The 22,486-nt window shown below is 37.4% G+C and overlaps 1 protein-coding gene across 7 annotated transcripts in view; it reads right to left on the bottom strand.

The window, feature by feature from the left end:
• The window catches only part of MBD5 (methyl-CpG binding domain protein 5), a 130,025-nt gene that overhangs the window by 45,144 nt on the left and 62,395 nt on the right, over positions 1-22,486 (bottom strand). For all 7 annotated transcript variants that reach the window (XM_021398022.1, XM_021398026.1, XM_021398027.1 and 4 more), the window contains exons 3-5: positions 14,122-14,260; positions 10,117-10,308; positions 5,799-5,856 (exon numbers count right to left, since the gene is read on the bottom strand). The gene's annotated coding sequence lies outside the window, so the exon portion shown is untranslated. The remainder of the gene's footprint in view (positions 1-5,798; positions 5,857-10,116; positions 10,309-14,121; positions 14,261-22,486) is intronic.

Raw genomic sequence — 22,486 nt, 5'->3', positions numbered from 1 at the left:
GGTTCAACCCCCACTGCCATACTAACAACATCTCACTCTGACGTTGTGGGCCAACATAATAAAACAGGAGGCATTAGTTCAGGAGCAGTCCCATATATAATGTAAGCATTGCATATTTCTACTACGCAGAAACTGCAAAAATAAGAGATTGCCATCAGTATTCTGGTAGAGAAATTCTTCACAAACCTCAAATACTGAAGTGCTTTATTTAACAGCATAACACCATTGAAAAGTTAAGCACACTGCAGACTTCTCCCAAATGAGTTAATCCCCTCCACACCTGATCCAACAAAAGGCACCCTCTGCATTTTCCCATACCTGGTTATCAGTCAAACAAAGAAAACGGAGCTAAGGAAGATAGCAGTGAAAAAGAGGTTAAGACTCACTTAATACAGTCTGAGTCTGGTTCTTTTTCCCCCTAACACTGACACAGGCTGGATTTATAAAACATTTTATACGCTAAGACAGCCTAGACAAGAAGCTGCAGCATGAGAGGACAACCAGAGGGAAGTGGAACGGCTCTACGGGATTTGCAAAGTCCTGTCATTGAAAACAGACATGATAATCCCAGTAGGGATCAGCATGGCCAGCAATGCTCTGACAAACAGAGCATCCCTTTGACGACTCAACCCTTTGCAGTTCTGACCAGACCAGAGACTTCCAACTCAACTACTGAAAAACAGCCTCTTTTGATGTACCATTTTGCTTTTCAGTATCTAAGTACTCTAACCAAAGCACTTCAGATTGGTTTAGAAAATATTTGGATTTTGGAGCAGATTCAAAATGTTTTGGACACTGGATTCTACCCAAAGGGCTGATTTTCATCAATCCGTGTAATAAATACCTCTTCTCTGTAATCTCGTAATAACTCCAGACAACTCATGTTATCTTACCACGAGGAACACAACTTTCCACATCTAAATCAATTAATCCTTTTTTCTGTACGCCAAGACATGCCTTTCAGATTTGTTTTGCAGTCCATGTTCATTATAATATGCTTAAAAATATTTTGCTGGAGAACTATGTAAAATGACACCAAATTGTTTCCTCAATCCAATCCCTCAAATACCTCCCCCCATGAAAAATTTCCCCTTAACTTTCACATACTGAAAGTATGTTTTCCATTTTTAATGCATCTGTCTCACTTTTTTGAACCTTGCATTTTGGAAGCTTCACTGCACACTCAGCTGAAAATGTTTAACAGTTTTCTAGGCAATACAGAAAACTTGGTACAAGGTTAAAGAAAATTAAATTAGATACTAATAGTCTGGATTCAGATCCATCACATATGATATGAATACCAATATAGCCTTCCCTTTATTAATAAGTGGATAGAAAACCAGTAAATCAAATTTTGACAGTCTAATACTGCAAAGATGCTCTCTAAGTTTTTTCTTAAATGACCCTTAAAATATGCTTAACAATTGGAGGTATTACTGGGAAAGGCTACTTACAGGACCCCGAGAAATGACTGCCTCTGGATGCTTGCTTATGGGATGATGACAGATTTTGGGCATAAAGGTTTGCAAACTGTTAGAATACCCACAAAACAAAGTCATTATAAATACAAATACCAGTCTCACTTCCCAGGCTTTCTTTCTATCACAGAAAAACCTACAAGACATTTGGAAATGGAAATGCTCTCAAATCACAGTCTTGTATTTTAAGAACTAACAGGAATGTTTAGCTCCTTCCAAAGCATTGTTTTCAAACTACAGAGAGTTAAAATAAGGTTTTATTTCGTTATCATTTGCTAATTATTAATTTGTCTATCAAAGGAGTTAGCTGGGATTCTTCTGTGTCATCTAATTAGAAATGTTTCATCGCTTTTTCGGAATGTTTTTACATTTTGAAAAGAAGCTTTCTCTCACTAATTAGAATTGAATACTTTATGAAACTCGACTTTTTATGTGAGTGACTCAACAATCTACTACAAGCTACCCAATGTATAAAGGAAATCTTTTTTCTTTCAAACTTATCTTTTTGTATTGGTATCTAGCACTACAATACTGCTGTAAATATCATATATTCTCTATGCTGGCTTGAGAAAGACATCTTCATCTTAGTTGTAAATAAGGAGTTCCATTGCAACAACCAGAAAACTGTTCTGAACAGAATGACCTTATTAAAATTATGTACTTTAAACTGTCCTAGTACTGAATCAGTTTATACCATCCAACTACCTTTGGTGCAACAGTATTTTGAACTTTACAAACGATAGTTTTATTACGGACTAGGTTTATGTAATCCTAATTTATATTGGCCTTGATGCTGTCTTTTTTTTTAGGATTGGAAAACCCCAACAATTTAACCACCCTAGAAGAGGACAGCTATTTGGGTGAATTCACTATTAATTAGCAAATAACTTCCAGAGCCCAGGCCGCTGCACTTGTCTCTGCATCCTCAGTTAATGAGCTGGCCATGCCCCAGCTAGGGCAGGCTTGCTGATCTGCATGCAGAAGGACACAACCCTATTGCATGTGGTTGCTTTTACTGCCAGGCTGGATGATCAAAGCAGTCCTTTCAGGCCTGCTATCTAGGAATCTACAGTAATAAAACAATCTTTAGCTGTATCATGGCTAGATGGGGAAAAGAGCCTGACTTACATTCATGGATTCTAGCGATTACTTAGAGCACATGAAACAGAACTCTTCCTTTTGGACTAGCATGCTGTTAACTAATCATAAGCTGTAATCCTTGCATCAGATATCCTTCCTGCTCATAGGACAGGTAAAATGCAGCTGATTGAGCTGTGACACATCCTCCATTGCTGCAGTTTAACAGTGTCATCACAGCAATCGAGGTTTTTACTTCCAGTGAAAGCAGGGAGAAAGCACATCCTTTTCAAGAACAGATGACTACCTTTGAAAGCACATGTGCACGTATGCACACGTACAGCACCTCTGAAAGCATCTTGGTAAAAACCAAAACTGAGCTACACGACAATCAAAAAGATGTTGGAAATAATTGTATTTCTTTTTAAATCTCAGCTCTGACTGCTCAGTCAGAACTTAATAAAAACAGTAATCACTTGACAGAGACCTAACAAAGATACAGCAGTCATCATGCTTTCAGGCCTTCCACCACATTAATTTCTTTCTTTGCAAGCAAAATAGGTCAAAACTGTGTGCATGTGACAGGCCTTCTTAGGAGGCAAAATAACGTAAACATTCAGATTTTTCTATTTTTAAATTTGAAACTAATTTTGGGTGTGAACATATGCTACAGAAGAGCCAAGTTATCCTGCAGAGAAGAATATCATGCCACCACTATCAACAAAAACTTTCTTAGGGTACAGAATATTACTAACTTACATTCTAATAATGGAAAGTGAAGAAATATTATTACAGCAATCCATTTTGTCAGTCTAAAGAGGAACTAATGAAAAACACGCCCATCTTCAGCAAGTACAAATCTAGAAAAAATGAATCCAGACTTGATGTTTTTTTTTTAATTTTGTTTTGCTTTTCAGTGGCCAGAAGTCATTGGTGCATTTATTTTTCAGTTGTCTTGTTTCAACACGCAAAGTTCTGACAACCCTACACAAACTGGTTACGTTTTATATTCTGAAACAAGGCAGCAAGTAAGTAAAACATAAAAGAGGAGAGATGTTCCTCATGAGGATTTTAAAAGACTCAGCCTTCCCCAATGAAAAGAGAAATTATACCATCCCACACACGCTCAATGTATCAGTTTTGCAGCTGTGAAGGACATTTTGGATTTGGCCTTTAGGCCTTGCTGGATAAGAGTATCTGCCTCCAAAATCTGTTTTGCTGCAGAAAAGTCATAATTTGGATTTTGTCAATGAAATTCTTTACCAGTTTTTAGTATTTTGGTACAAAGATGAGTAGTTAGCTTTAAGATCAGGTATTAACTCTCTGTGGCTTCAGGTATTGTTCATGGTTATAACTCAGGCATTTCTCTACAGTGGCTGACATCCTGTTGGCTCCCTGTGAAACTATCAAGGTCTAGAAGAAGCTAACATGGAAATTTAACATAACAGACCCGAAGAAAAAGAGACGATCACAAAACGTGCTTACAAGAGAGCATTCAGACCTCCCAAGACCAAGTGCCACAACAAAATAGGATATTAACATAGAGCAGTCTGCTTTGCCACTGCAGGATCTTGCTCACTAATGTAACACAACAGATTCACAATCATCCCTGTATATGTTTACATTTGTCAGAAAAAATGATGCGGAACTTATACGAATAAACTCAAAGGGCTAATGGCACACATTGATTGCTACCAAATGATAGAGCTACAAGTATTTTGAAGTTTCTGGCCAACGATATAATGACTTTAAAACGGGATCAGAGCACAAGAGCAACGAACAAATTTGTTCTTTTCATACCCGTGTTTTGGGATTAAACACAATCTAAAGTATAATTCCGTCACAGTTTTCATAATGGAGATTATACGAACTTCAGGGCCATCTGATACAGAACATTCTTAGGTTATCTGATACATAAATTAAGAAAATAAATAGGTAATAACTACTGTAAGCGTTCAGTCCTTGTTAACAGCTTTGCTGTATATTATTGATTTGCTGGCTGCTAGAGAAGCAGTTATCTGTGGAAAGAGTTAATTTTATAAAGAAAGAATATTTAAAAGTAACCATATGAAAACCTGACCATGAAAATTCAATTTGATTTTATGTATACAGTCAAAAAAAAATGGAAAAATATGTTTGCTGGAAATACGGTGAAAGGCTTTGAGCTCCTGTCATAACAATTACTCAGATTAGCTCCAACCTCCATTAACTGTGCAACGTGACATGGAAAAATAAAGAAATAAATGGTAAAAATGAAAATCTCACTCCCATATCGTAAATGCAGAGGCCGAATAAACTAGATAAACTTCCCTTGTGTTAGACACCTGAAGTTCAGGACGCAGCAATATTTAAATCATCTGAATAATTCAGACTGAATTTCTGTGCGAGAGAATGTCAGAAACGTAGCAGGATTGCAAATTAAACCTGTAAATGATGCTTTTTGTGCCAAAGCCACGTGACCACGCTATTTTTAGACGCAAGGAACTTTTTATCCAAATATCATTTTCTGAATTGCTTACTGAATTATTATGCAGTTCTACGCCGTGATTTCCCACATGAAGAAACTCTTATGATATTAAAATAAATAAATAAATAAAAATTAGCTATTCCTGCACCTTAATGCAAACACTCCAGAATTATCTGGCATAAATGTAATAGCGCTTGAAAGCTTAGGCTGCCGTTCTGAAAGCTGGTGTGCTACAAACCCATGCCATATGATACACGAATCTCTTTCCAGCATTAATGTATTATTACTCACTGTCTTTCAGTGCTATATTAACGGAAAGGGTGAGAACTTTGAGAATTTGCACCCCATATTTATGAGACAGACAGTATTAAGACTTCCTCTGTTTTATGAAAGAGCACTCGGAAGTTTAATATTTACAAAAAAAGGTGGGTGATTTTACTCCTTTTCACTGCTTTTACCCTACAAAAATTGTGACAAATATTTCTTTAGTGATATACGAGAGGTCCGTTAATTGTAAGTTTAATCATTTTATCTCTTATGAAGATTTGTATCCATGACCTTTCCTGATACAGCTCCTTTCTCTTACATACACTGATCTAACTGTTTCATGAATATCCCACTCAACTGAAAAACACTCTTCTTTACCTTCATATTAAAACTTTCTATCTGGCTTGTTACCTAAAATAAATGAAGTAAGTAACACAAATGTTAAGTATTTTTTTAATACATTAAGAAAACTGTAGGACACCAAATTAAAAAAAGAAAAAGAGCCTGACCTTTTTCCTCGTTAAGCGTTAGATTTAAGGTGGGTATTATCATCACGTTCATTCCAAGCTGAAAAACAAAGATCCAGTTGAAAGAGAAGATAAGCAATAGCAAGCAATATGGTCCTCCTAGGATGCTACAATTTCAATATTAAGTGATTCTTAATTATTCCTTCATATTTATGAACATCTAAGTGGAGAGGTTTCTTTGAATACTGCTTCTCCTCTGAAACAAATACCTGCTACCACTTCATGTTTTGCACACAGTTCATTTCCAAAAAACATCGTGAGCATAGAAAAGACAATCTAGTATTTTAAAAAACGTTAATGCACAACTTCTTTAAATATATATTCTGTAAACGATGCAATAAAGTCCTCAACTGTATGCATGCTGTTAGTTTTGGGTAAGATTTTGTGCTTTCAAGTCTAAAACCTCTCTCCCTTCTTCCTGCCCCAGGGAAAGGTGAGAACGACATCAATCCCTCCCTGTCCTCTCCAAGCTGCTTCGTTAGGGATTCTGACTCATCAACTCAGCATCCCTGTGCTTGGAGATTTGTAGTTAAGAATGGGAAGGTATATTTAGCCCAATAAGATGAGCAAAGTACATAAATGTTAATGTCTGTATATTTTTTGGTTGAAATTTCACCTAGCAATTTTCAGATATATTCACATTGACACCTTAGTAAGCATAAATTGCACTTTCCCATTAACTGTGAAGATTACAGTCTGGCTCTTAGAAAATGAAACATTTACTTCCACGATAATAAAAAGCATTCTGTTCTCCACTGAAGTGCACGGGTTGTGAAACTCTCCTTGGAGGTATTTTTGCCATTCACACTATCCTAAATTTAAAATCTTTAAATTAGGATTTAAAATTCTAAATTTAGGATTAAAGATTTTAAATACTTATAAAAAAAATTCTCTGCATATGTTTGCAGAAGTACTATTTTAGGAAAAGAAGTATGAGTAACTTTGGACTCAGAGATGGGGAACGTGGAGTTTTTATGTTAGCAACTTGCAATCTAAGACAAAAATCTGGGCAACGTCACTAAGAGTCTAAAGCACCGCTCTGCACATCAAGACTTCGAGCCTTCCAGAAGCCAATTCTTCTGCCACTGCTTCTTTCTTTTCAACTGTTCTCTCCATGGAACCTTGACAAGGGTAAAACATTGCTATGTGGACTTCTACCAACAAAAGCCAATATAGTGTGCCTATAAAAAAAGGGATACTTAGGCTACCAAGCGAACTTCATGTAAAAGGATTTTTGTGTCTTTAAGCGCCTTCTTCCTCCCTCCACAAAAATGTAGGGAATGTTTTAGGACCTGAAAAGGACCTCAAAGGCTTCCTGGGGAGCATGATTACTCACACCAGGTCCCAGCTACTCTGAAAGCCTGGTATTGCATCTCGTCATGATAGCATTAGGTTGAACACAGAGCTCTGCCAGCAATCCATGGCTTTGCTCACTCGGTGCACTACAAAACATGATTTTACTACACGCGCAATAAAGTGCACAAACCCCAAGCCAGACATAAAAAGGTTTGCGTCTCCTCAGAAGGAACTGAACAAAAGGGTGAATCACATTCAAGCCTGACAAGAGTATTGCACCAGCTCATCAAAGCAGAGCAAACAAAAACGAGGGTAAAGGACCACGGGCAGCCAAAATTTAAAACCATGTGTCCCTGTAAGGAGGCATTAAACCCAAGAGTTTAAGAACTAATCTTCACAAAAGTGAAGAATCTAGAAAATGCACTATTTCATCCCAAAGAGAGGAAAATATATTGTGCTAGACCCTAATTCAAAACTCAAACAGGCCTTTATTCTTGAACAATGTTCCAAGTCCCAGGAAATGCAGAAGGTCGGTACCTAACAGATATTTAACACATTCTGGCACCATCCTCCAGAATGTGAGCTACCGGAAAGCATGCAGGCAAAGAATCATTCAGTCAGCTCTCATTTAAAACTTCATTAAAAGAAATTCCTTTAGCAACACAAATATATTCTGTCAAAAAAACCCACAAACAAATGAAGTCATCAGTGTCGTGAACTCTGAACTCTAGGCAGAAAAATCCAAAACATGTGATTTCCAACCTACAGGTAGCTCTCTGCATTTTTAAAAAATGTATTTAGTTCTTACATTACACTCTGGCATACTATCTCAATGGAAGTCTGAATTTAAGGCAATGAAAGGCAAACTTCCCGGTGTTGCTGAACCTGAATTTCTCAGTTCATTTTAAATACAGACTTTCCAAAGCACTCAAAGCATTTTATTTATGCAAAAAAGGTATTTTTTTCTTCTTAAAGCTGCTGCAAGGAAATTCTCTAAATACCATATACCTTAAACTATTTAACTTGAATTAGATTATTAATGACAGAAAAAGTTCTCTAAGTTGGGCTGTTTTCTCTTAATCCTTGGTGCAATTTGAACTTGCCTTTTTTCATTTCTCTTATCTTTTTCAAATCTGTACAGCAACCGCTACCACTGCTTTTGATAAAATTCTGATCTTTTTAAAGTTTTATGTCCATCCTACAGTGTTCTCTTCTTTTCCCCCCAAGAAACAAACCTCATTCTTCTTGCTGCTCTTTAACAGTACTGCTTTTTAAATCTGCCCCTAGTTTGTTGCTCTGCTTTGTTGCCTTCTTCCTAATAACAACTTTCCATAAAAAACCACGTCCAGTACAGCACAATATATTCTAAAGTCTCACTGACAGTGAGTACTTACAGATCTCACAAATGACACTGATGTTTGTAAACATTCTCAGCACTTTAGAAATGAGTATTTGTGATCTTTATTTTTTTCAAGTACTTCAATCACCTTCCTCGTATAGAGGGGACACGCAACAAAATCAGAGGCAACAGGAAAAATTGTGAATAAATATATGGAAAGAAAACTTTCCTACAGAGGATGACTCAATAAACTGTTGGCAGTGGTCCAGAGAAGTTGCGGGTTTCGAACCTTGGAGATGCATAAATCTCAAGTTAACAAAGCTCTGGGCAATCTTTTCAGAGCTGCATCAGATGACCTCTGTGGCAGAAAGTCGAAGCGGGGGTTAGCACCTAGTGATGTATCCTAGGAAATATCCCCGGAAATCTGAACATCTGCTTTCAAGAATTTACAGTATTAAGCACATAAGCCAGGAAAACAAATATTTCTGAATATAGCTACTATGTTATATATAGGTACAATTTACAAGTACAAAGGAAAAAGATATGATTAGGTCTTCCAAATTTTCACACAATCTGATCAAAGAAGATTGCTCTTCTGTTACATCTCCCTACTGAAAGGGATAGCTCTCTAAAAAACAGATTCAAAATGAGTTCTGGTCATCAAGTATTCTGTGGGAATACTGTATGTATCGGTTCAGAGGTGATCAGACAGAATTCTATATTTTCTCTGAAGAAGAAATCACTGATAAGAATGAAAATGCACCAGTGTGTTTAAGAATCTTATTTTGAAGCAATGGATATAGTACAGATACTACACTGACTCACTAAGATGACCAAACAATCTGTTGTAGATTAACATAATTTTATTTAAAAAGAAAAAATGTACATACTTCTTCAAGTGGGGCACTTCAGATTAGGGATCTCTTCAGTCTTTTCTGGAGGGATTTAGAAAAGCTTTGGAGAAATCTTAAAGCTATGGAATTAGCCTGGTATTTATAGCTCAGTTTCCTACTGTGTTCTTTGAGCTTCTAGGACATTTTTTTTCTCCATCTGCTGGTTGTTGACATGGTATAACCTTATATTTTGATTATGAAAATGTATAAGAGCAAGTGCTTTGCATTTTACTGTAAAGTTCTGGCTTCATCTTAGGGCAAGGCAGCTACGCTCTGCCATTACAATATAATGTAGGTCAAGAACAGTGCTGTATATTTTCTGATACAGATAAATGGAGTTCTACTGTTTAATTATATCAAAATATATTACTACCAATCATGACTAATACTCCATATGAATCACGCTGCCACCAAATGATACTTTTCATACCATTAGAATACTGTACGTTGCATGCTGTTTCAAGAAAATCTGTTAAATCTAGGTCAAGAATGCTTTCTTCTTTGTTCTGTTATCAAAAAGGTCCACGTATCAGTGCACTGTTTATCTCATATAAAGATATGAATTGCCAAGTTGTTTACTTTTCTGCTTTACCACCATTAAATGTTGAAGACATCCGTTGTTCTGATTATTTTTTTTTAACATTGGCTGGAATCTTTTGTATTACGTTCCTTGAAATACATTTTATAACAATCTTTACTACCACAGAATAAAACTATCAAAATAAAAGTTTTCCAGCTTAAGAAATGCAATGATTTACTTTTGAATACTCACCTACATTACTCCTCATGGTCTTGCTTCTAGTTACCTTGGGGATATTTAGTCTTCTTAGAATTCTTGATGCACTTGGAGATTTGCTTTAGATATTCTCCTGTTTAGATCTCGATAATGGGCTATGTCCATTGAGGCTGGCTCCTTGTCTTACTGCACCCCTCATCTGAGGAATTCTTGCATGCCAGGTTACATCTGTTGAGACAGTAGAATTATTTAAACTAAAACACAAATGTGTTTATTTCACCTCTCTTGACTGCTTCTTAAGCCTTACCCAATGACTTTGTAGCAAAAACTGAGATAATATTTGCTTTTAAGGAAGGCAAGGATGGCTCTGACTGGAACTGATAAAAAAAGATAGCTTTTAACAAATTACGATGGTTCACTGTCTGCAGGAACGGGCAGCTTTCTAGAAAAATCAGCTTACAGATCTTTATAATGATAGAACTAGTAAGATATGGTGTAATACAAAGAAGGTCACGTCTTCAGACAACTGTAGCTGTCCTGATGCATGCCAATAGCCTTTATCTAGTAAGGCTAGAAGTCTGGGCTTCAGAGAGTTAAACACTGCAGCTAATACTACATGATAAATACATATACAAATACAGCAGCAGTCTCTCTCTCTTTTAAAACTAAACAGCCTTACTTATGTAAAAGGCCCTATCAGTACTGTTTATGAGCTATTGCACAGGTACACAGACACAAGTGAAGCCCCAACTGTAAGAGCTCATGGATTATCACAGCAACACCTGCCTCCCAAAAACAAAAGCACTGGGCTGCTCTTGAGCCATTTCCTTTGGAAACAACGGCACCACATATCTGCAACCCTCCACTTGCTCGCAGTTGGTTAGGATTTGAGCATGGCAGTTTCAATTTCTCTGACACTGAGTTAACAATCTTTGCAGGACTTTATGTCAATTAATTAGTTCTTTTAGAAGTGAAATGGATTGGAGCTCATTAGGTTAAAGACGTAGCTAAAAGAGTTAATGTTGGCCTTTAAAGCGTTATACCCGAAAGCCTGAGGACTCAGTAAAAGAGCACAGTTAGAAAGCAGACACTTTTAACAAATTCAGATTTAAAGGGGATTTTCCACATTTTGAACAAATCTTTCATTGAAATGGATGCAACACAGCCAATCAATGATTTCTGAATCCTACAGAAGAAGCCTGAAGAATTTGTTCTGATTTACAGATCCCTTATTTGGGACCCCTTTTAAAGACATCTGTCATCACATTAAAGGTTGTTGTTGTTGTTATATACCTTCTCCCCCTAACAGAAAATGTATGCTTTACAACATTATACACATTACACAAATGTATAACAAAAATTTGAGATAAGCAATGTGAACTGGGGAGCAAATACCACACTATTTACTACGATTCTTAAAATATTTAAGTTTGTAAGTAAACCCTTTTGCTTTCTTGGTGATGAGCTGGTCTTTAACTTTTATTGACTTTACTAGTAGTTGTAATTTAACTATCAGTTGATTAGCACCTAATTTCAGGGCAAAACTGGGGCACGACATCCTGTGGAAATGCCCAACAATGAGTCTGCCTTTTTGCACTGAATTCAGCAGCCTAGTAGAGACTTCCAGGCTCTACTTAGAAAGAAAACTACTTAGAGAGAAAATGATTGACAGCAGTTGTTTCCAGATTATCCAGTCCATATATATTATTAAAACGATTAAAATGAAAATTGAATAATAAAAAATATAATACTATTATTAGTAAAAAAAAAAAAAACCCTTCCCATTCATTGAAAGGGCTTACAACAATCCAAACAGAACCACGTGACCTTACAGAGGTCTAAATAAAGATTATACACAACTGAAACACATCGCATTTGATTAGGTGAAAAATTGGAGCATAATGCTAAGGAGAAGGATGACGTGGTACAGACATCCAGGCACACCCAGTGGAGACTGGAAGGCACTGAACTTTCTCCCATGGAGCTTTCTCCAAAGACTTGTACTATCAGACTCCAAGCAATGGGCCTGTGCTGCTGGTTTTAGCTTATCAAGAACGTGAATGCCAGTGTTTTAAAAATTACTCAGAAGTTCTGAAATTTAAAATCTGACATGTAAATGTCACTTAAAAACATAAGAATTTCTTCTTCTATTGCAGAAATGACAAATGTTTAATTTGTTTCCTCTGTATGCAATTTCCTCTTTATATAAGCTGCATGGTTTTTTTTAAAGAATGTTTTTACTTGTTATTCATAAAATTATAAATGAATGCTTTAAGAACCTGCGACTTCGGAGCAGCTAATTTTTACAGTGACAAAGCAAACAGAAGTACGACAATTTTTTATTAAACAGTTTGCATACAAATATATTTTTACTGTGCATTTAATATTCTTAAGATATAATTACTTATTAACGTTTAGCCACATTGAAAGGTATTGATAAGAGAGATTTTTGTAAAGGCTTTCCTTAAGCAAAAGTGCAGCGAACAATGTAAAACTGATTTACTGGAAACAATTTCAATAGATGGATGAAACAGCCCAACAATGAAAGCTATGTCATACCAGGGCTTAAAATAACTAGGTCACGTGGACAGTACTGAAGATTTAAGTAGCATCAGTAAAAGAAGCTTCTAATAAAGGCCTCAAGAATTTGACAGAAAAGCATTACTAAAATGAATTCAAATAAATAACCTGGTTTTTAACTTATAGTATCTAAATAAAAGAGTAACAATACATTACTTGTAAGAATTGTCTGTACTGAACATATGGAAACGTGTAAGCAAAGATGTAACTAAACTTTCTGCTGGGAAAAAAAAATTACCTTTATTGTGCATATTCCATTTACAAACCTACTAGCATCAAAATAATAGTATCACACTCAGCAAACACTGCCACTGTCTTACAAGACCCTCTAAGCAGTTTTACATGGCGATCCAAGGGGATTTTTGTGGCTAATTCAACAGGCTCTATATTGCTTTTCCCTTCCTGAAACACTTGTTCTCACTCTCCTTCTGTCTTGCCTCTCAATCCTTCTTTGCCTACTAGGAACTACCAGGTCTCATGACTGATTGGACTAGATGATCTTGGTGGTCTTTTTCAACCTTGGTGATGCTACGATAAAGTATTAAAATAATTATTTGTAAAAAACTGTGAAGAGTTTTTTTTAAATTAAAAGAATGGATACTTGACACTGAAAAAATCACACTCCTGAAAATCTGCTATTTAATGTAGAAGTGATTGTCAGTCTATCTTGGTCCTTATTAAATAGTCAGCACTGCACCACGCACAAAAAGACCAGTTTATTTTTATCATTCCGAGATAAGTATAGGACATTCACAGTGCTATCAGTATGTTTATTTTTCTATTGCATACATATCCATAACAATAAATTTTCCAGCACGTTCTCATCAATTTGCTGGAACCTAACGGTGGATGTATTGCTGGGGAAAAGCCATCTGGTTTTTTTTCAGCGAATGTGCTTTCTCATTTGCTTGTGAGCTTTCTATTTACATAACAAGTCTGTGATAACAGAGTAGAAGAAATCCTGTCCCCATCTAATCTCCCAAGATACATACAGTATACTTACAACTGTGGTATTTGATGTATCTAAAATTAAAGATACTCTACTTTTTATAAAACTAAATGAAAAATGCCAAAAAGTGATCTTCCAGTAAAAGAAACAAACTCAAGAACTTTTCAGTTGTGTGCTGTCACAAATACATACAGAAAAAAATGGCACTCAGCCAGTTCTGTTTCATTTTTTTAAGGTCCGTTTTAACTACATATCTTCAACAGCAATCTGCTTGTTTATTGGCTCTTTCCCATACTCATATATTCTTTCCATTTACCCTGTGGCATTATTGAGAAATGCTCCTCCAAAAGAGCGTCTTTCAAACGACAGTCATAGGCTGCACGCTGGAAAAATTTGGCAAAAGCCCAGAGACTCGATTACAAGCATCCAGTCTGATATGATTTTATTGTCAGTAATATACCCACGGACATGTGGCATGAAGAGAAACGGGGGGAATGAGAGAATCCACTTACCTCAAATCCAGAAGATCAGTGGAGGCAATCCACCAGATTTTGGTGGTTCTCTGAATTTTGGAAAGAAATTAGTGAAGTGCTGTTTCTTCTAGTCTTTGTATTTCTCTGTCTGTTATGTTGTGACTTTAGCCTCCTCTTCCTACAACAAAAAACATTTTTTAATAAAACAAGATTTGCAGAAAGATGAAGTATCGATACCTGTACTTCATCTAGACTGCATGGCTTCTCTAACAGACTGCTTCACTACACAAAAGCCATGGGAACAGTCCCAAAAGCAAACACTGAACAGAACTGGTTAGTTTATCTAGGCGCTCTCAGTAGTCAGTGAGGAAAGGTAGTGTTCAAAGTGTGATGTAAAACAAATGAATGTAATCTGGCCCCAAATATACCTGTATTCTTAACTGCCCTCTAGAAGGATCTCTATCTTAGATGACCATAAGCACAAAATCAGAATACCCTGTGTCCAAGGGTAGGATGGACTCGGGCTATATCCTCTTGCTTCCCGTTTGCACAGAATTTAAAGCGATAGAAATACAGCCTGCAGAATGGATACAGGGACTTTCATATTAGGTGATCCTGAGAAGATCTCCATAACTCTCATGGGCCCCTTCGACCTTGGGATATTCTGTAACTCTAAGGTCTAACATAAACCTTCAAAGAACTGAAACAGTAAAAAAAAGACACCCATAATTTGTTATTTACAACTTATTTATATACATACATAGATCACTTTGAAAGTAATGCTTCCTATTTCTTTCCATGGAAATGACAACAGATACAAAGAGCACAATAACGCTATTAGATAGAGCAAATTCTCAGCTACAAAGCATTACTTTTCAACATAGTCACCACTCCTAGCTGCGCGTTCTTGCCAGCGATGAACAAGAGCCTGCATGTTGCTCCTGTAAAAATCTGCACCAGCGGAGGTGATCCACTGTTGCTGTCACCACTGCTGAAATGCAGCACAGCCCCTCACTGTGCTCACACCCACTGCTTTGTCTCCATAAACGTTCGCAAGCGTTGATGAATGTCAGTGGGTGCCATGTTTCCACATGGAGGAATTCAGTGACACTCCTTTGCTCCACGCATACTTCCATGTCAGACGCCATCTGGTCCGACTGCCCCTCTGCTGCCACCTGCCACATGGCAGCAACACGTAACGGGATGCTGGTAGGAAGGTTCAACCACAAGCTCAGTCAAACTAGGGCCTTGCACTTCACTTTGTTCTTACACAACATCAACAGCCACTGAAAATCTGCACGTGATTACATCTGAACAAACACCAGGGGCCACAGGACCTTCAGGTTTCCCCGGGGTAGATCAGGAACCTCCATCATCCCAGAAGATCAGGCTTACAGTAGTGCTCTGCTAGTGCCCTGGCAGCACGCTTCCTCACCTCCGCTTTCTGGAAGGCCATGGAGCACACGCTGCAGCCCCGAGCTGCTCCCTCTCCTCCGCCCGCTAACGTGGCTCCAGAGAATCAGATAAGGGAGCCGATTTGTGTATTTCTGCCGGATTAGTCTTAACCTACATTGGTGCCCTAATCTCTGTGGCTGGAGGCACGCGGGTGGGGAAGGGCAGGGCTTGCGTCCGCTCTGAGCTCTTCAGGGTTCCTTCCCCATCTCCTTACTTCAAAATGCCATGCTACTGGAAATGTCTTCTTCCTTGGTTTTCATAGGAGGACTCTGGTCTTTTATTTAACTGTTTAAATAAGAGCAATATTTAGCTGCCTACACATTCAAAAAAATTTTCCAATTAAGTTTAGAATGTAACGGTTGTAGTATCGATGAGTAGATATGTCTAAAAACCCATTCTGAGTACCTGATAAAAGTCCTCATAAAGCTGCTGGAAATGTGTAGCCTTGTTTTCCTTTTACTGATTAGAATTCCTATATATTACCTAATATTTCCCAGGCATGGTATCTGGTTAAAGCCAAGTTAAAACGTAACAGATGACCTAACAAAACAAGAAATAAATATCTGACCTTCCAAGAGAACCTTTGCTCAAACACAGGGCCTTTTACAAGCATGCTACTCTCCTGTATCGGCAGAAGCCGCCTATCCTAACATCACTTCAGAAATGCATGTTAAGTGCCCCCCACCACAACATGAATTACGTTAGAGCTCAAAGGAACGCAACAACGAAAGGTAGATCTGTTACCGAAGCTCATTTAAAAATTAGTCGCAGCACTAAGGCTAACATACTAACACATTTGTTTTACTTCTGTGATGCATAGCTATAAGGCTAACATACCAACATATTTGTTTTATGTACGTGATACATAGCTACAAGGCTAACATACTAACATCTTTCACACGTTTGGCAATGGTGTCATTGGAGTGGATGTAGCTTTGAACAGAGAAGGTGTAAGAAGGGATACCATCTTTTTTGTCACCACTTACAGGAAAAAAGAAGAAATGGATTTTTAATTTGAAAGCAGAGAAAATCAGAGACATCAATTTATCAGTTCTCCATCCTATAAATCCTACAAATCTCATACCTTCATAAAGAAAGTGACAACTACTAATAATATATCTTACAAAAACGAAAATGCTTTTTTTTTTTTTTATAAAAAGCCTTGGTTTTGACAGGAAAGGTGCACGCTACTATTCAGAAACAGCATACATACAACCTTCACCCAGCAATTTAAAAACAGAACGAAAACAATCAAATTGACAAATAGATCAGTTTCCGACCATAAAGAAAATCACTCCTTTGTACAACCTTGGGTAATAAAGAGGTAAGCAGAGCGCAGGCCCATGTGCCACAGCACTCATCTCACCTAACTGCTGGTTGCTATGGCAAGCATTTGCCCGTGGTTTGTACATTAAACTGTAATATGTTTTCTGCTTCCTTCCTCTTGGTATTTTGATGAAGTTAACACTCGAGCTTTGGGCTTGAAAGACACGAAAACTAGAAGGTCTCTTGAATAATCATGCATTCCAATTTATTTTGGTTTTGTGAGAACATCTGAGAATTAAGTGGTATATTTAAAAATTATTTTCATTCATCTACAAGATAGTTTTAAAAACTTGTGATTTATTTCCATTAGCTACTTTGCGTACCTGTTGCAATCACACTTCTACTTCCTAACTCACAATGGAAATGTAATCTACTTTTCTCCTTCACTGGTCTTTAATTTAATACAGAGATAACCCTGAAACTGATGAGAACTGAGATGAGAATCAAATTCTAGTTCTGCATAATACCAATTTGCCTTTCCTCCCCTTTCTGTCTTATGAATAGATGTTAAAGATAAAAAAGAAAGAAAATATCAAAAACTTTACACAGTCATTACTATTGTAAACCAACAAATAACAGGGTGCTCTTCTGAAATACAGTGACATTTCAAAAGATTGTGTAGCAGCCAGCTCTTGCTACAATGCCATAGTCACCCTAATGAAGAACGTTCATCCATTTTTTTCTTGATCTGCATGGCTAACGTGAAGCTTTACTATAAAAACAGAAGTGTCTCAAAGTGAAGAGTTAATTAGTTAACCACAATAGAACTGTCACAACCCTCTTCTCACTGCAGAACTCCACACCAGACCAACTTCAAACTCAAACATCATCCACTGACAGAAAGATTCATAACTTGCAAAGTTATATATATATACACTTTAAGGAACATAAAAAACCCAATAATTTTGCTTTTGATAGTAATGGTATTTTCCATTGTCAGCATGTATGTGCTTTCCCTCTTCCCCCACACGTGAAAAAAAGGAAGTTGTACGTGGCTCAATTTGTCTATTGCATCATTTCTTGACATCAGAAACTAATAGAGAGAATTTCATAGCATGGTCAGTAGAACTGGATTATGACTTTTTAACCCCTCCTGTGCCTCGTAAGACGTATGAACTGCAAAGAGAGTCCTAAAGCATATTTACAAATTGCAAAAGGCCAATTACAAATGCATTACATGCCTCATCTTTGCATTAATATCCCTTGTTGGATAACGCTCGACACAGATGAATCACAGGACACAGAAGTTATCCTGAAGACAGCTACAATAGCCTTTCCTCCTGCCTAGCTTTCCTGCTGACCCTTCAGTGAACAAATAGTACACTGAACTACAGCACCAGTGCTGCAGGCACAGAGAAGTTTTCTCCTGAGCTTGAAATATTAGCTTGTACATCTCAAGTTCACGTAGAAAGGAATCACAGACACGGTATGTGAATACTGCGTATTAATACTTTCTTCATTGTTTCTGCTCTTGTGTGAGATAACTGGAAACTCTTAGAAAAGTGAACGTTTAAATAAATAAAAAAAGTGTCTGTTGCTTCACCATCCTTCACCGTGAAGCTTTTTACAGTACTTTAAAGAAGTTCAGGGACTCGCTTTCACCACCACCAACTGCAGTGCCCATGGTCTTAGCATGTTCCAAAGGAATTTACATAGGGAAGGAACTTCACTGCACCACCTGGCATGTAACACACAGGCTCCTGAAGGCCTCCTCCTTTACCATCAAGCAACAGCCATCCTTTTGCTTCCTCCATGTAGCTCTTTCAGACTGACATTGCTACTAATTAGCGCTACTAATTGTCCAATTCATTCATAAAGCACCGGGATGTTATTTTAATAATCCCCTGGCACTGGACTCCTAAACTCAGTTTCTGTTTCTGGAATTTTAATTCTATTCCTGCTAAGGTTAATAGACAATTTCCCACTGAGTTTAATATAATTCACATTGGATCACTACTGAGTCGGTATTTATAATAAAATGCCCTACTATTTGAATCTATTTGAGCACTTAAAAGATATCCACTTTATTTATTCACAGAGATCAAAATTCTCTAAAAAGTTAGCCTAGAATGATTTTACAGAAAGCTTAGATACAATTCATGGAGTTTGTTTTTAAGGTATTTCCAAAATCCACGGTACTAAGTGGTCCAACATCCCCCTGACTTTTAGAAACATCACCTGCTGCAAGGAACATTAAGCCCAAGCAGACTTTGTATATATTATGAAGCTTTTGTATTGACAAATGTACCAAATGGCATTGGGAAAAAAACTATCCATCCTGTGAAAAGTCTAATTAACTCACTTCCTTATTGCAAGAGTTTTCTGCAACCCTTTGTCTGCCAAAGGGCCAGAGATGAGAAAATGGCCACAGGAATCTAGCTAACATGGACTTATTTAATTTCATATAAATAACTTGTATATGTAAAAATATATACTTAAATGATTTATTTCATGATGTTTTAACGGATTTGCTAATCTGCAAGCTTTAGGGTGAACTTCAGCAATTACTGATATATCAAGTACTGTTCTGGCCATTGCTGTGATCTTAAAACTAATTACCTTTGCCACAGAATTTGACTATGTCGAATTTTTCCTGAAACTACATTTTGAACAGCAACTGAAATACAAAAATATTAATACATTTTTTTATCTATTTATATAACATTCAAATCCAAGGAAAACTGCAGGATGAAAATATAATCCCAACTGGACACCTACAGCAACAATTTAAAATGTATTATCCACAGAAAAGTGATTAGATAGCCTATGACTACAGTGCACAGAACCAGCCTAAGGTCAGCCAGAAAGCTGTTCCTGGAAGAGCTGGTCATAAGGATCACATTGTGGCTCGAAGTTAACTAGTTTTTCATACTTAGTTCAGTATCCCAAAGAAGATACCCAGGGCGTGCACTCAACGTCCACAATCCTTAACAAAAATTGGTGTTAAGCTACTGGGCGCTCAATAAGAACCTTTGCAACACAGTGCTAACCACAAAAAAACAGTAACTTCAAGACCACCACACAAATGCCCCTGATCCCTTTGCACTCAAAGCTCTGTTTGGCAACACGATTTTACTTTTTTTCAATTTGCAGATAACTACAAATAAAAAGCTTTGCATCATCCAACTCCTACTTAATGCAAAGCATTGTATTACAGATTTATGTAGGCTCAAGAAAAATGACTAGACAAAGGCATGTGAACTGCTTTATTGGTTCATTTTTCAATTTTACTAGGTAAAACAGTAGTGATCGTTTTTATTTCATAAAACCTTGTGTAGTTTTTGCTCTGAGCAATCCACCAACGAGGAAGAACGAGGTGGGTTCCCAAGCTAAAAGTTAAAGGTGCTAGTATATAGTGAAGTGCCAGCTATTCGTGCAGTAAATTAAAAAAAGGAGGGGAAAAAAAAGTATTTTAATAAAAAATAAATTTTCAGAAAACTGTATCACAGAGAATAACAATTTTGCTATCCCCTTGGTTGGCTGAGACAACTGAGTAGCTCCTGGGCCTAAGGGGATGAAAAGAAAAGTAAAAACGATCACCTTAGAAATGCCCCCATGAAAACAACAACCCCCCTCCAACACTTCTGCAAGCCTAGATGCACTTTTTTTTCTTTTCATCCCAAGTCTATAAGCATTATTAGACAAGAAAAAGAGAGGACAGTAAAAGTAAGCACTTAAAATTGTCAAGACCGGTAAATCAACCATAGGAGTAGGTAAAAACCCATACTTTCAAAATGAAACACACAAACACACTGAAGGATTAAAGAACAGAAATCTACTGCAATGAGAAACAAAATCCATAAAAAGAAAAATCAGAGATATAACTGTACAATATAAATTCAAAACATACGGTGCGTTAGGTTTCTTGCCTCCAAGAAGTTTTTCATCAAGCAGTCATTCAATGACTGGCTGTATTAATGCTGTCATACACAGGCCAAGACAAGTGTTCCGTGCATTACAGCAGCTAACAAATGAATTGCACTAGCTTCATGTTAGCCAGCTTTTCACATCAACAGAGCACACAGAGAAAAAGGAACCAAGAGTACAAATTATAGCAGCAGTCAGTAGGGAAGTTTGCTTTGTTATTACATGATTATATGTAAAATTTTCTCTAACACCGAAACCCAAAACCCTTCCAATACAAAGGAACTTCTAACGTATGATGGGAAAGACTTGAATTGTTCAAGGCCTCCAGTCATTAATAAGAAGTTAAACACTTCTAATTACTAAATTAAGATAACTTACAAAGCAATTAAATAATCTAAGTGTAATAACAGTATAGCCTTACAATTTTGCATGGATCTAAGAACAGCGAATTACACTATGTCAAGTAGTCTAATTTAATGAAAAGATTTTTTCCCACTTCATAGAAACCACTAGATAAACTTCCCAGATTCCTCTTTCTTAGCATGTTTTGACGCTATCTGGATTTAGGCTTAATGCAAGATAGTTTCTAATCCCTGAAGCTTTGTTTGCTCTTCTGTACTTCCAGACCTCCCTTATTCAAAAGTATGGCCACTGGTAGGAAGGAGCTAATGGGAGCTTGCGCGTGACAGACATCATTCCCAAAGAGAGCCCTGAGACAGCCGTTCAAGTAGAAGAACTTTTAATTCCTACTGAATTAGGCTAGATTGAAATCGATGGGACAATCAGATCTCCTAGCAGATAAAAAGATTTCTGCTCAAACCGAGCGCTGAGATACTAAGCGAGCCCAAGCCTAAGGACCAAAGCCCATCTTCACCTTCACGTAAATTTGCTTTAAAGTTGACAGCTGTAAGAGCGTACTTTCCAGATCTTGGGAAATGTTCTCAGTGGCCTGACACCAGACAGCGGTAGCACAGCATGGTCCTGCAGGCAGCCCAAGGCACCTGGTGGCCACCCACGCCGGGACTGCACGGATCGTGGCGGCACCCAGGTTATAGAAGTGGGTTACAGAATTGGTCTGAGTGAAAAGTGGTTCAGGGAAAAAGCAAGGAAACGCACACAAACAGCCCCTGTAACAGCCAGGTCTTCAAACCGGATCCCACCGATGCAGCTTTCCCCTTGTGGGCATGCACTCCCAGCCTGGCCCACCGCATGGCTGTACAAACAGCAGCGGAACGGAAGGAAGCAATGCAGGTGTGGGAACAGTGGGCAGGAACAAAAACAACTTTATCCAGTAGAACTTCTGGCTTGAATACCAACAAAATTACAACCCAACTTCCCTTATAACTGAAAAGTTCTCTACTGCACAGTATCCAAACTTCCTAGTGGCCTCATAACAACTTACATGAAGAATATGTCAATATATCCTTTGACACCCTGAATTAGGAAGCATAAATAACAGCATACAGCTCTCCTTGATTCCAGTAGCTACATCTCTTTAAGAACTATGTTCTTGTATACTTCTGGTGATGTGCCTTATTGAGAAGTTTCAGTGCTAGAAAAGTGATGGACCTCACACACGAGTTTAAGTGGAGATGTAGAAAGTAAGCCTGACGTGCTTTCAGAGTACCAACACAAGCACTATCAAAATCAGCACGAGGAAGCATCATCATAACGTGACATGCATAACCAAGCCACAATACAGAGTACAAACATTACCAAAAAAGTCAGAATGCTGCAATTAGGGAACAGCTGTTAC

The sequence above is a fragment of the Numida meleagris genome, chromosome 5 (genome assembly GCF_002078875.1).
Source record: "Numida meleagris isolate 19003 breed g44 Domestic line chromosome 5, NumMel1.0, whole genome shotgun sequence".
NCBI classification, from domain to species: Eukaryota; Metazoa; Chordata; class Aves; order Galliformes; family Numididae; genus Numida; species Numida meleagris.
Note: the sequence above shows the minus strand (reverse complement) of the source record. Positions and strands in the feature narration are given on the sequence as shown.